Genomic DNA, 13,394 nt, shown 5'->3' with positions numbered 1-13,394 from the left:
AAAAAAACTATGAAATTAAGTATGAAAAATATTGTTATGTCTGAAAATGATTCGTATATGCTATCCTTACATTTTAACATATATATAGTTTACTAAATAAACCGTAAAAATAAATGGATAGATTTAAAGCATATATTTATAATTTATAAATTTATATGACAATTTACAATAATAATAATAATAAATAAATAAATGGATTGGTTTTTAAAAAGTTGATCAACCTTTAAGCATATATTTATAATTTAATGATTAAAAATTACTTTGTAAAATGAAAGCATATTCGAGTTTTTTTTTTTTTTATAATCTTTGCAATATACATAGTACAATATGTGAATGATAACATTTAAAATTATATTATTTTCAGTCTTTGATAAACATAATTTGTTGTTGATTTTTGAAGTTCATCATGTATTTTGACATATATAGTAAAATAATATGTTAATATTTATATTTATAAAAATATATAGATATAATAATATAAATAGAGTGTAAAAGAAAAGTGAATAATTATTGATCTATTACATATATTAGGATATCATAGTTTTCGAGGGAAAATAATTATATGAGTAAAGTGCCATTTTCGTCCTTGTGGTTTGGCAAATAATGCGAATTTAATCCAAAAAGTTTATTTTTTGCATATGAACCCTCCACGTTTCTTAATTCTTGCCAATTACATCCAAATCACTAACCTCGTTAAATTTAATCGTTAAGTAAGGGGTAGACATGTCTTTTCACTATTTCTTTATTATATGAGTAAAGTGCCAAAATCGTCCCTGAGGTTTGGTCATATTTGCGAATTTTGTCCAAAAATAATTTTTTTTCGCAAGTAGACCCTCGATTTTTCCCAACTGTTTCCAATTTCGTTCAAATTGTTAACTCGTTTTAAATTCAACATATATAACACTTCACGATTCTTATGATTGAATCCAATATAGTATGCGTTTGTTTATTCTTCTTTATTTTTAATCATATAAGGGGTTTAGCTCAACGTAATAATAATAACAATGTAAACAAATATGTAAAAGGACAGTAACACCCCTGAGTTAACGTTGAATTTAGACCGAGTTAACAAATTGGACAAAATTGGCAACAGCTGGGGAAACATCGAGGGTTTATTTGCGAAAAAAAATATTTTTGGACAAAATTCGTAAATGTGACCAAACTTCATGAATGATTTTAGCATTGTACTCATGTAATAAAGAAAGAGTGAAAAGACATGTCTACCCATGAGTTAACGATTCAATTTAACGGAGTTAATGATTTGGATGTAATTGGCAAGAATTGAGAAACGTGGAGGGTCTATATACAAAAAGTAAACTTTTTGGACTAAATTCGCATTATTTGCCAAACCATAAGGATGAAAATGACACTTTACTCTAATTATATGATTTTAACCTAAAAATAAAAAGTGTCTGTAGTTATTTTACTTTATTATAATAGGTAGATAATAGGTAGATCTTACCTATAAATTGGAGTTTTAGAATAAGATATCCCATATAATCAATTGTGTTAACAAGTTAACATCAGTGCATTTAACTTTAAAGGATTGTGTACGTCTCCAATGGGTCCGCCAACAAAGCCAACGTAGACTTTAAAAGTAAACATTGACTCAAATAAATGAGCTAGCTATTGTCCATTCAATAATTATCTATTTCCTCACTTATTATATTAAGGTTCTTCCTCATAACACACACCTAACAAATATTAACCCTACTCAAATGCATACTATTATGATAACGTCAGCCAATACAACAACCTACAGTTGTTTCTTGTGTACATTCATTTTGTGTTTCCTTATTCATTGTTGTTCATCTAAAGACAACATAACAACAGGAGAAACCATCAATGGGACCGAAATTTTGGAATCACCAGGCAAAAAGTTTCAAATGGGGTTCTTTCCACTTGAAAAAGAGCCTGAACGACGATATGTTGGGATTTGGTACACCATGGATCCGAAGACCGTGGTATGGGTTGCTAACCGTGAAAAACCACTGCCCGATTCCTCTGGAGTTCTAAAAGTCGCAGAAGATGGTGAGCTTAAGGTGCTAGATGAGAAAGGCCAAAACCACTTCGGTACAAAAACTGGTATGCAAGATCAAACTAATCTAACTTAATTTTTTATTTCACCGCGGTAGATATATATGAAAGCATATATAAGACATGAACTTTTTGGTATTACAACCAAGTTCATATTGGTGACGAGATTATGCTTCGGTCACTTTTGCCTATATTAGTTGATTTATGAATTCAAACAAACATATATTGGCATAACTATAGCATGAATTATAATCAAGGTGTGCGGAGACGAATTATTCATTTTTTTTTACAACTCCATAGTTGATCTTATTAATATTCTCGTTTTATCTAAACCGAATTTGACTCTACAGTCTACAAAAAACATTATGCTTAGAATTTGTTGTTATTATTATAAATTTTGTGAATTCTACTAGAAAACTGAGCATTTGCAACCGCCATTTCAGTCGCAAATCGGTTGCGAATGCTCTTTTGCGACCGAGTTGCGACTGGATTTGACGGTTGGTAAAACCTTGGTCGGGAATTATTTTGCGACCACTTTTTGCGACCGATTTTGCGACAAAAAATGTAGTTGCAAATTTAGTGACCGAATTCGCGACCGAGTCGTGTTTGTGACCGATTTTGTGACCGAATCTTTATCGACCGAGACTGCGACTGCAATTTTTCGCAACCGGTTTTGCGACTGAAAATTTTACAACCGACTTTGCTACCAAATCTACTTACAACCGATTTTGTGACCGAAAACTGTTTTCTTCGCGACCAATTTAACGACCAAGTTTTGTCAAACTTGCGACCAACTTTTTAGATGTGGTTTTTGTCACAAAAGAATTCTGTAGAAAATTATTATTATTTTCTATTTTCCACTATTTACAAATTCAATGCTTATATTAATTCATTAATTTGTAACATATTCATAAAATTACACATTTAAAAATAGGACAAAAGGATCCAAAGATCAGTACATTAAGAAATATCCAAACATTGGTACGATAACAAATATCTTAATTGACCATTATCATTTATCACCAAATGATCACAAGCTCAAGCAGTAACGAAGTTTTGTGTTATGTTCTTCAACGAAAATAAAATTTCCTCTTTCATGTCTGTTTTTCTCTTCCATTTTGGCGTTTGCAGCATATTTTTCACGATATGCTAGCTCGGTTATTGTGTCTTTATCTGCTCCTTCCTTGCCACAGTCGCAATATTTTCTCATTCACCAGTTGTACCTACAATTAATATACCATATTAAAACCAAACAACACGCCTGACCCATTAGAATTAGATACAGTTCATTTGTACCTATTATGACCCATTACAAATAATAAGCACCAAATATAAGCATAAGCTCCAAAATATCACCCATTATGATGGGTTGTAACAAGTAATAATTTTAATAACTTTTAGCAGCCAATTAAAACATAAATGTATTGCCAAGCGAAAACTGCTTACATTCAAGAGATCATAACAAACATAAGAAATTCAGTTATCAATGACATCTCACAAATAAAAACAACACTCATGCAAGTTATATCATTTTTGGTTATACTAATAGCATGCATGTAGATATGTAATGTGAAGTAACAGTGTTTGCATAATTGGCCACTTCAAAAACAAGTTAAAGAGAAATAAACTACGTACTTACATGAAAATCACCAAAGACCTATAAAATCACCGGCTAGTTCTGTCTTTTGGCTTCTATTCTATCTGAAGTGGTCTAGCATGTCCTGCATTGATACAAAAATAGAGAATTAAAAAAATTAAAAAAGATCAAAAGTAAAGAAAAAAAACAAAACCTTCAAACCATGTCAATCCAGCCTCTACAGGCTGTTTGAGAGAGAACACTGTTATGCAAACCAAATGTCTCATAGGCTCATAACAGGGTTTCATCTAAATCTACACCTACAAACAAAAATAAACTCATATGATTCCAAATACACATAATCTAAGCTATCCCCAATATTAACAGATATTAAATCTAGGGGGAACAAAAACTTAAAACAGAACTTTCATCAAACACGTGGGGTACATGAGTAGCGGTCGGATTGAGGGTATAGCTCTCGGTGGTGGAACGTAGGGTGAAATCGTTCCGAAGATAGATCCAGCCGTGAGTTGGAGTAATTGTGATACTGTCAAACGGGGAGGTTAAGATGAGAGATGAGACAGCATCGTGAATAACTGGTCACCGAAAGAATTGAAGGAAACGACCAAGCCTGACTTGGATCAGCTCATATCATGTTTTTTGAATCAAGCTCAGATCATAAAAAAAAATGTAAAGACCAAGCCTGACTTGGATCAGCTCGATCATGATTCTACTATAAGACAATGTTGTAAAAGTAGGTCTACAAGGCCGAGTACTCGCTACAAGGTATGGCACATAGTTGAGTTTATTTAACTCTGTCTAGTTCTTAAGAATCGATCAAAGGTGGACAAACTCAGCCAAAAACACATCTAGTCGGTCAACTTAAGCTAATTTTGACTTAGAAAATAAAACACAATTCGCATTTCTATAATATTAAAGAACGAATAATATTTTTTTAATTAATGATTAGCAATTTTTAGAATAATTTAGTATTTAAAAATGTATTTATTTTATTTATATTAATATTCACTTATTTCGTTATAATTATTAATAAACTTATGATATTTTACGTATAATAATATCCAAAAAATATCATTATATTTACCATTTTCGAGTATTCCGAGTGCACCCAACTCCTTAGTCAGCCGCCTAGGTTTAAAAATATAGGTGGGAGCTGATACACACATGTGCTACAACATGCTTTTACCTTTTGTTCTTGAACAACTGGCTACTATATTTGCGACCAAAAAAATTTTATTTTATTATTTTTCTATTTTTTAAAACCATCGACCGTACTTGCTACCGAAACAATTCCGAATGGTAGTTTTGCAACCGATTTTGTTTTGGTCATTATATTTATGACCGAATTAGTTGGAAATATATGACCGTTTTTGGGACCAAATCAAAATTTATTTTTATTATTATTTTTTATTTTTTTAAACTACAGCCATATTTGCAACCAAAACATTTTCGGTCGTTACATTTGCGACCGATTAACGAACCAAAAATTTTGGTTGCTAATTTCGCGACGGTTTTTGTTTTGGTCGTTATATTTGTGATTGCACAATTTAGGTTGGTACGTTTACAACCACTTTGCGACCAAATAAATATTTATTTTACTATTTTTTTATATTATTGAAAACTAGCAACCAAAGTTTTAACTGAAACAATTCTGGTCGTTACATTTGCGACAGATTAAGTGACTGGAAAATTTTGGTTGGTAATTTTGTGACTGATTTTGTTTTGGTTGCTAATTTTGTGACCAAACAAATACGGTTGATAAATATGCGACCGCTTTGCGACCAAATTAATTTCTAATTTATTAGCTTCTCTATTTTTAAAACTAGCGACCACATTTGCAACCAAAACAATTCCGGTTGCTACATTTGCAACCGATTAACGACCGAAAAACATCAGTTGCTATTTTTGCGACCGATTTTGTTTTGGCCCGCTAGTTTTGCAACCGATGTAGTTTTGGTCGCTAGTTTTGCGACCATTTTGATATGGGTCACAAATATGGTCGCTGGTTTTCCGACCATTCTGGTTGGTTGCAAAATTCGGTTGCTTTTGCCCCTTTGTGCAGTAGTTATGTGGTTGAGATTAAATGTGATTAAAAAATTCAAGTATGAGAGAGAATAAAATGTACAGCGATTATACTAATTTAAACGTCTGTTATACATATGTAATAAGTCGACTCAGTACGTAAACAATTCTGTAATTTTTTTACGTGTATGTAACCTACATATATTACGTATGTGTAAAAAAAATTCAAAAAAAAAAAATTGTTACGTTGAGTTCTTTCGAGTTGTTAAAACTCAAAGTGGTTCTTATTTAAAATCTCCCATATATATATATAGGCTTTGGTTATTCACATTCATTGATCTATTCAAACACCCTTTGACTCCATACGATTGTATAGACCTTATACTATCGTATAAGGTTCAAAATTTTGTCGATTGTCTTGGTGATATTATATTCCCTACATTATAGACCCTATACGATAGTTTAGAGTCCGTACAATCGTATGATATTTTTTTTAAACTTTCTATTCCATTTTATGGCTAACCGGATTTTCAATCATATAACCTTTTCTTTCTTATAAATTTTGAGAAGTTGTCTTATAAAGTACAAATCATTTTCAAATAAAACTTACATTTTTATCGATTTGCGTTAGGGGTGGCAAATGGGTTGGTTGGGTCGAAACGGGTCATGGGTCGGAGGGGCCAGGGTCGAAACGAGTTAGGGTCATAATGGATCAATTAAAAAAAAGGTTGTTTTGGTTCTGGTCGGAGCGGGTCAAGATCAAGAGGTTTGGGTCGAAATGGGTCTGGATCGAGTTCATGTCGGAACAAGTCAAAACGTGTTCCGGGTCTTTTTTTTTAACGAGGACAATGGATGAAACATTTTAGTTTTCTTTTTTACTTTTTTTTTATTTATATTTTGAGTAATGATTTTTTCAATGTTTTTTAAATTTTTCTTTGTGTGGTTTTTACAAAGATAAGGATCACTTAAAAAAATTTAAATAAAAAAATCATAACTTAAAATATAAATCAGAAACAAAAAATAAAGTAGAAAAAAACGAAAATATTTCCTCCGTTGTACTCATTAAAAAAAAAGATAAATGAACCAAAGCCAAAACATGAACAAAAACTAAAAAGAAAAACCAAAACCGAACCAAACTAATTGAAACCGAAAAAATCGATCGAACGAAACCAAAAATCTGAAACCGAACGTAAATGAAACTGAAAAAACCAACCAAAACGAAACATAAGGCTGAAAATGTCACACCCCGACTAGCACAATGCGGAAGCGTAAAACGGAAATGTAACAGACACCTCTGGTATCAAAAACATTGTTTATAAAGAAACATTACAAACTGATTTACATTATATTACATTGATATATATTTGTGTTCAAACTAGGTATTACAACAAAATACGTTCGTTAAACTATTCTATTCGTACTAATAACCTTGCATCTATTCACATAGCATCAAGCATGTTCCACAATAGATAGCACGACATCACTTTATTCCAACTTCGGTAATCCTGAAAAGCAGTTTAAAACGGGTCAACTACTGGAGTTGGTGAGTTTCACGAGTTTCAAGAAAACAGTTATGAGTATTCACAAGTTAACACTTGTAATCATGATATAAGTATGTATGTATGTAAATGAATGATGTAATTATGCTAAGCTATAGTGAAGCCTTGACTGTATGTGCTGCGTGCATCCATTTCCCATGCTCAATCAACCACCGTGGCTCCCCTTCCGCCCACAACATGCCCCGGTAACTATGTCTAACACTACATAGCCTGTATATATAATTATGGTCATGTGCAAACGGCGCTATGTGACACGGCAACCAGGCCGATTCCGTTTGGGTTTGTCAACCCAATAGTACTATTCACAAGCCACCGGCTCAAAGTTAATCACTGTGATCGTGGGGACTTTCATATGTTAGCACTTAGATAATTCAAATCATTACAAATTTCAGATATGTATAAATAATCAAACATGTTTTTCACCCCAAAAATTCGTAAAACTGTTTAAAGAGTGGGGTCATGAAACACACTATTTAGTAGATAATCAGTAGCACGTCGGTTCGAGGTTTGTGTAACTTGAAATCACGGTTTCCTATAATCAGTATTATAATAATATTAATATTTTAATATTATTATAATCTCAATACTAAACTTGGCTATATAACTAATCTGGGTATAGTTGGAACGCCCAGAAAGTGGCAATAGGCTTAGATTATGATGTTGTTCAATGTCTAATACTTAGAACCAAACTTGGCTCAGATTCCCGTTTTTCTAGTTGGGCCAAGTTGTTTGTTTACGCGTTTAGAAAACAGTTATGGGGAAATAAGTTTGGGTAAATGTGTTGGTTAATAAAATGATTAAGTTATAAAAAAAGATCACATAATGGGGTCCCGGATTAGCTACGAGGTCCGTTTCCGTTTATTCAGTTTGATTTGTGAAGAAACGCGCACAATCTATCCAGATTGTCCAGGTTTCTCATAAAAAGGTTCGTTTTTACTTAATTAACCCAAAAATATGATTTTTGATCACTCATGTGTTTTGATATTCCCGCAGGTTCGTTAATTGCGAATTTGCCGGTTTTTATTAAAAATTTAATTTATTTAATCTTCAAATTAGCATAATTAATTAACTGTTAATCATTAAATTATGAAAATTTAGCCACTTATCAAATAAAATATGTAGATTTTTATAAAAATATTTTTAGAATTATTTACTGATTTATTAATTTATAAAAATTCATTTCATCAGCTATATTTCACCTGAAAATCGTCCGTTTATCCCAAACGATTTCCAAAAATTCCACAAAAATTCCTGAATACTCAAATCATGTCCCAAAAAAACCTGTATCAATTCCAGAATGCAATAAGCTTGTTCAATATTCTTTTCAACCCAAATTTTACTATAAAAATTCATACGAACACATATGCACAAAACACCCTTAATCTTTTCAAAATGATCCTAAATTTTATATGTGATCAAAATATACCAAATCTAAGTTCCCCACAAAATTTCATAATTTTTCAAGCAATCTAACTATTTTTCCCAAATAAACGTCCCAATTCGGTAATAAATTCGCCAAATATTCTCGGATGGTCAAAAAATTACCAAATTTGAACAGAGACTCAATGATATGGTCCCTGATGTCCCTGAAAAATTTTAAGGCCTAAAAATATGCACATCACAACATTAACCAAAACAGCCCGTAAACGAGTGTTTCGGCATTACCTTAGCGGTTTTGGTTCGTTTCCGCCTTTCTAATCAACTTTTCAAGCTCTTGTGCTCCTCTGTAGGCTAGATAAAAGTCCTATATCACAAACCAAGCAATTTTTCATCAACATAACAGCCCTTGAGTTACGGTTTCGGCTAGTGCACAAAAACGAACTTTTGAACCGTAAAAATGCCGTTTCAACCCTTTAATCCGTGTTTATGGCCAAAAAAGATCATGATTCTGATTTGAAACTATATTAGCATAAAAGTATGTTTTTGAATGATTTTTGAGGGTTTTACATGGTTAACTATGATTTTCAACAATTAAAACATGTTGATATGGTATTAATCAAGGTTAAACAAGTGTAAAAGCTGCTTATTTAAGTTGTTTACCTTAGGTTTTGAAGAGTTTCCTGATGAAGAAATGTTTTTCCAGAATTTTCTTGTGGATGAATGTGCAAAACTATCCTTGAACTAGTTTATATGTGAAAGAAATCAAAAAGAGGGGGGGGGTTTCCAATATTGCGGCCGGAAGGTTGTTTGGGCCCCCTTGGGCTCATTTGGCGCAAATAACTGATTCTAAAGGCCCAAAAATAAAAAGCCCAGTCCAAATTTAGTTCAGGTTCGGTTTTTAGCGCGAAAAAATTATCGGGTGCGTTAAACAGTGCGAAAACGAGTGTTTTTCGGCTAGTTTTGTGTAAAATTATAAAAACATGGTATAAGTTTGTAAAAATCGAAAATATTTTCACGAATCGCTTAAAACATTTCAAATAAGTGTTTGGTAAGTCTTTTTCGGCTTAACGGATGATACAATGCTTGGTTTGTAACTATCTTTCGCGTTGAAATCTATAGCGGGTAGTTAAACGAGCATGTTTTCGTTTAACTTGTTTGTTATGGAAATAAGGTCATATTACTAATATTTTAGCTTATATTAAATGTATATCACTTTTAGATAGCCCCCCGAGATATCTGGGTCATAATCAGACCCGTTCGGTTAATCGTTTGATTGCTACGTATTAAGCGTATATTTGCTTACTCGATAAATACGTACTGAGGTGTACCTTGTTTTGGCTCAAATGTCACATTCTCCCCCCGTTATAAAATTTCGTCCCGGAAATTTGATTATTCAACTTTGTCTTTATTTGGAAATAGGTGCGGTATTTCTTTTTAAATTCGGACTTTCGTTCCCACGTGAATTCGGGTCCCCGTTCTGAATTCCACTGAACTTGGACCAGAGAGATTTTGTTGTGTCTTAATTGTTTTACTTTTCCCTCTAATATTTCCACCGGTTCTTCAACGAAATTTAGTTTTTCGTTTATGTTTAAGTCTTTTAATGGTACGATTTCGGTTTCGTCGGTCAGACACTTTTTCAGGTTTGAAACATGAAAGACATCGTGAATAAAACTCAACTCCAAAGGTAATTTCAGTCGGTAAGCTACAGGACCGATCTTAGAAATGACTTCATACGGCCCAATGTATCGCAGAGCTAATTTACCGGTTTTACCGAATCGAATGACGCCTTTCCACGGGGATACCTTGAGGAATACTTTATCGCCTATTTCAAAAGATAATGGTTTCCTACGAACATCAGCGTAGCTTTTCTGTCGATCTCGGACGATTTTCAATTTGTTAGTGATCTTACGGATTTTATCAGTGGTTTCTTGAATCAAGTCATATCGAGTAATTTGGGTATCTCCAACCTCAGTCCAGCACAAGGGTGATCTACATTTCCGTCCGTACAGCGCTTCGTATGGTGCCGCTTGAATGCTACTATGATAGCTATTATTATACGAAAATTCAACCAGTGGAAGATGTTGATCCCAGTTCCCACCGAAGTCTAGTACACAAGCGCGAAGCAAATCTTCTAAAGTTTGAATGGTTCGCTCGGATTGACCATCGGTTTGGGGATGGTAGGCGGTGCTTAGGTCAATTCGGGTTCCCAAAGCTTCTTGTACGGCTTACCAGAAACGAGAGGTGAAATGGCTATCACGATCAGAAAAAATTGAAATGGGTACGTCGTGTCAGGATACGATTTCATTTATGTAAATGTGAGCAAGTTTTTCGGTTGTGTAAGTGGTTCGGATTGGAAGAAAGTGTGCGGATTTGGTTAATTGATCAACTATCACCCATATTGCATCGTTTCCAAGGGACGTTTTAGGGAGGTGTGTTACAAAATCCATGGTAATTTGTTCCCATTTCCATTGTGGTATTTCCTGTTGATGCAACATTCCCGAAGGTTTTTGATATTCGGCCTTAACCCTCGCACAAGTTTAACATTTACCGACATACGTGGCTATATCCTTCTTCATACCGGGCCACCAATAATACTCCTTCAAGTCCTTGTACATCTTATCCGTCCCTAGGTGAATGGAATATTTGGACTTATGGGCTTCGTCCAAGATCAAGTCACGCAGATTGCTGAAAGTGGGAATCCAAACTCGGTTTTTGTAGTATAAAATTTCGTCGGTTCTTTCTTCAAAGTTTTGTTCGGTCCCATGTAAGTTTTCATTTTCCAAGTTATCTCCTTTCAGAGCTTCGTTTTGAGCAATACGAATTTGTACGGTGAGACTGGTTTGGACAATCATTCTAAGTGCCTGGACTTTTAGTGGTCTGATTCTATCTTTCCTGCTTAAGGCATCTGCTACTATATTAGCCTTGCCCGGATGGTATCGAATCTCACAATCATAATCATTCAACAGCTCGACCCATCTCCTCTGCCTCATGTTTAGTTCTTTCTGGTCGAAAATGTGCTGTAGGCTCTTGTGGTCGGTGTATACTGTACATTTGGTGCCATATAAGTAATGCATACAGATCTTAAGTGCGAAAATAACCGCGCCCAGTTCCAAGTCATGGGTGGTGTAATTCTTCTCGTGCACCTTTAATTGCCGAGAAGCGTATACTATGACTTTATTTCTTTGCATTAGTATGCATCCCAAGCCTTTCCGGGACGCGTCACAATAAACTACCAGATCATCAGTTCCCTCTGGAAGAATCAGTATCGGGGCTTGACATAGTTTCTGTTTCAGCAATTGAAAGGCTGCTTCTTGATCTTCTCCCCAAACGTAAGCACGATCTTTTTGAGTCAAAAGGGTTAAAGGTTGGGCTATGCTAGAAAAGTTAGCAATAAAGCGCCGATAATACCCAAATAATCCCAAAAATTGACAGATTTCTTTCGGTGACTTCGGGGCTTGCCAATTTTTGATGGCTTCAATCTTACTCGGGTCTACATGGATTTGGTGTCGATTAACAACGTGCCCTAAAAATTGAACCTCTTGTAGCCAAAATTCACATTTTGATAATTTGGCATACAACTTTTCCTGCCTCAACAACTCCAAAATGGTTCGTAAATGCTGATCGTGGTCCTCTTTGGTTTTCGAATATATCAAAATGTCATCAATAAACACGATAACGAATTTGTCGAGGTACGGTTTACAAACTCGATTCATAAGATCCATGAAAACTGCGGGAGCATTAGTCAGTCCGAACGGCATAACTAAAAATTCGTAGTGGCCATAACGAGTTCGGAACGCCGTTTTAGACACATCTTCTTCTTGAATTTTAACTTGATGGTAACCGGATCGAATGTCAATTTTTGAGAAATAGTTTGCCCCTTGAAGTTGATCAAATAAGTCGTCTATTCATGGAAAAGGTTATCGGTTCTTGATGGAAACTTTGTTTAATTCCTGATAATCGATGCACATTCTAAAACTTCCATCTTTCTTCTTTACAAACAATACCGGTGCTCCCCAAGGAGAATAACTGGGACATATAAAACCCTTATCTAACAATTCCTGTAATTGGTTGGATAATTCTTGCATTTCAGAGGGTGCCAGTCAATAAGGTGCCTTAGCAATAGGGGCTGATCCTGGGATTAAGTCAATACGGAATTCAACCTGTCGGTTCGGTGGTAATCCAGGTAGATCATCGGGAAAGACATCGGGGTATTCACGTACAACGGGGATCTCTTCTATGCGTTTCTCATCAGGGTTCTTTATAGCCACGTTTGCTAAAAATGCCATACAACCTTGGCGTAAACATTTCAACACTTTAAGATGAGACACGAGAGGTAAAATCGAACCAGACTTCTCTCCCTGTACCATAATCATTTCACCTTCCGGAAGGGGAATTTTAACCATCTTGTTGTTACACACAATCTCCGCCTTATACTTGGTTAACCAGTTCATGCCGACAATAACATCAAAACTTCCTAACTCTACCGGGAGTAGGTCAATAAGGAATGGGTGGTCATTTAGAATAATGGAACAGTTTTGGATTATTTGGTTGACAGTTATAGAGTTACCGTTAGCGAGTTCTATAGTATAGGGATTTGTTAGTTCACTAACTGACATATTTCCCAAGGATACAAAACTAGTGGAAACAAAGCTTCTATCGGCACCCGTGTCAAATAATACAGAAGCATATTGATCAGAGACTATAAATGTACCTGTCACCACATTCGGGTCTTGTCTTGCTTCTCCTGACCCAATTACAAACGCGCGTCCTCTAGGCGTATTTGAAGTCGATGCTTGGTT

General features: G+C 34.5%; 1 pseudogene; it reads left to right on the top strand.

Moving 5' to 3' along the window:
- The first annotated feature begins 1,845 nt into the window (after window positions 1-1,845).
- Window positions 1,846-13,394, top strand: part of LOC143533583 (G-type lectin S-receptor-like serine/threonine-protein kinase At4g03230) — a 55,180-nt pseudogene continuing 43,631 nt past the window's right edge.

Source organism: Bidens hawaiensis, unplaced genomic scaffold (genome assembly GCF_021521415.1).
Source record: "Bidens hawaiensis isolate Kalapana, Puna unplaced genomic scaffold, B.hawaiensis_p1.1 tig00009799_1, whole genome shotgun sequence".
NCBI lineage: Eukaryota > Viridiplantae > Streptophyta > Magnoliopsida > Asterales > Asteraceae > Bidens > Bidens hawaiensis.
The sequence above is the reverse complement of the archived record's forward strand: the minus strand, read 5'-3'. Positions and strand labels throughout refer to the sequence as shown.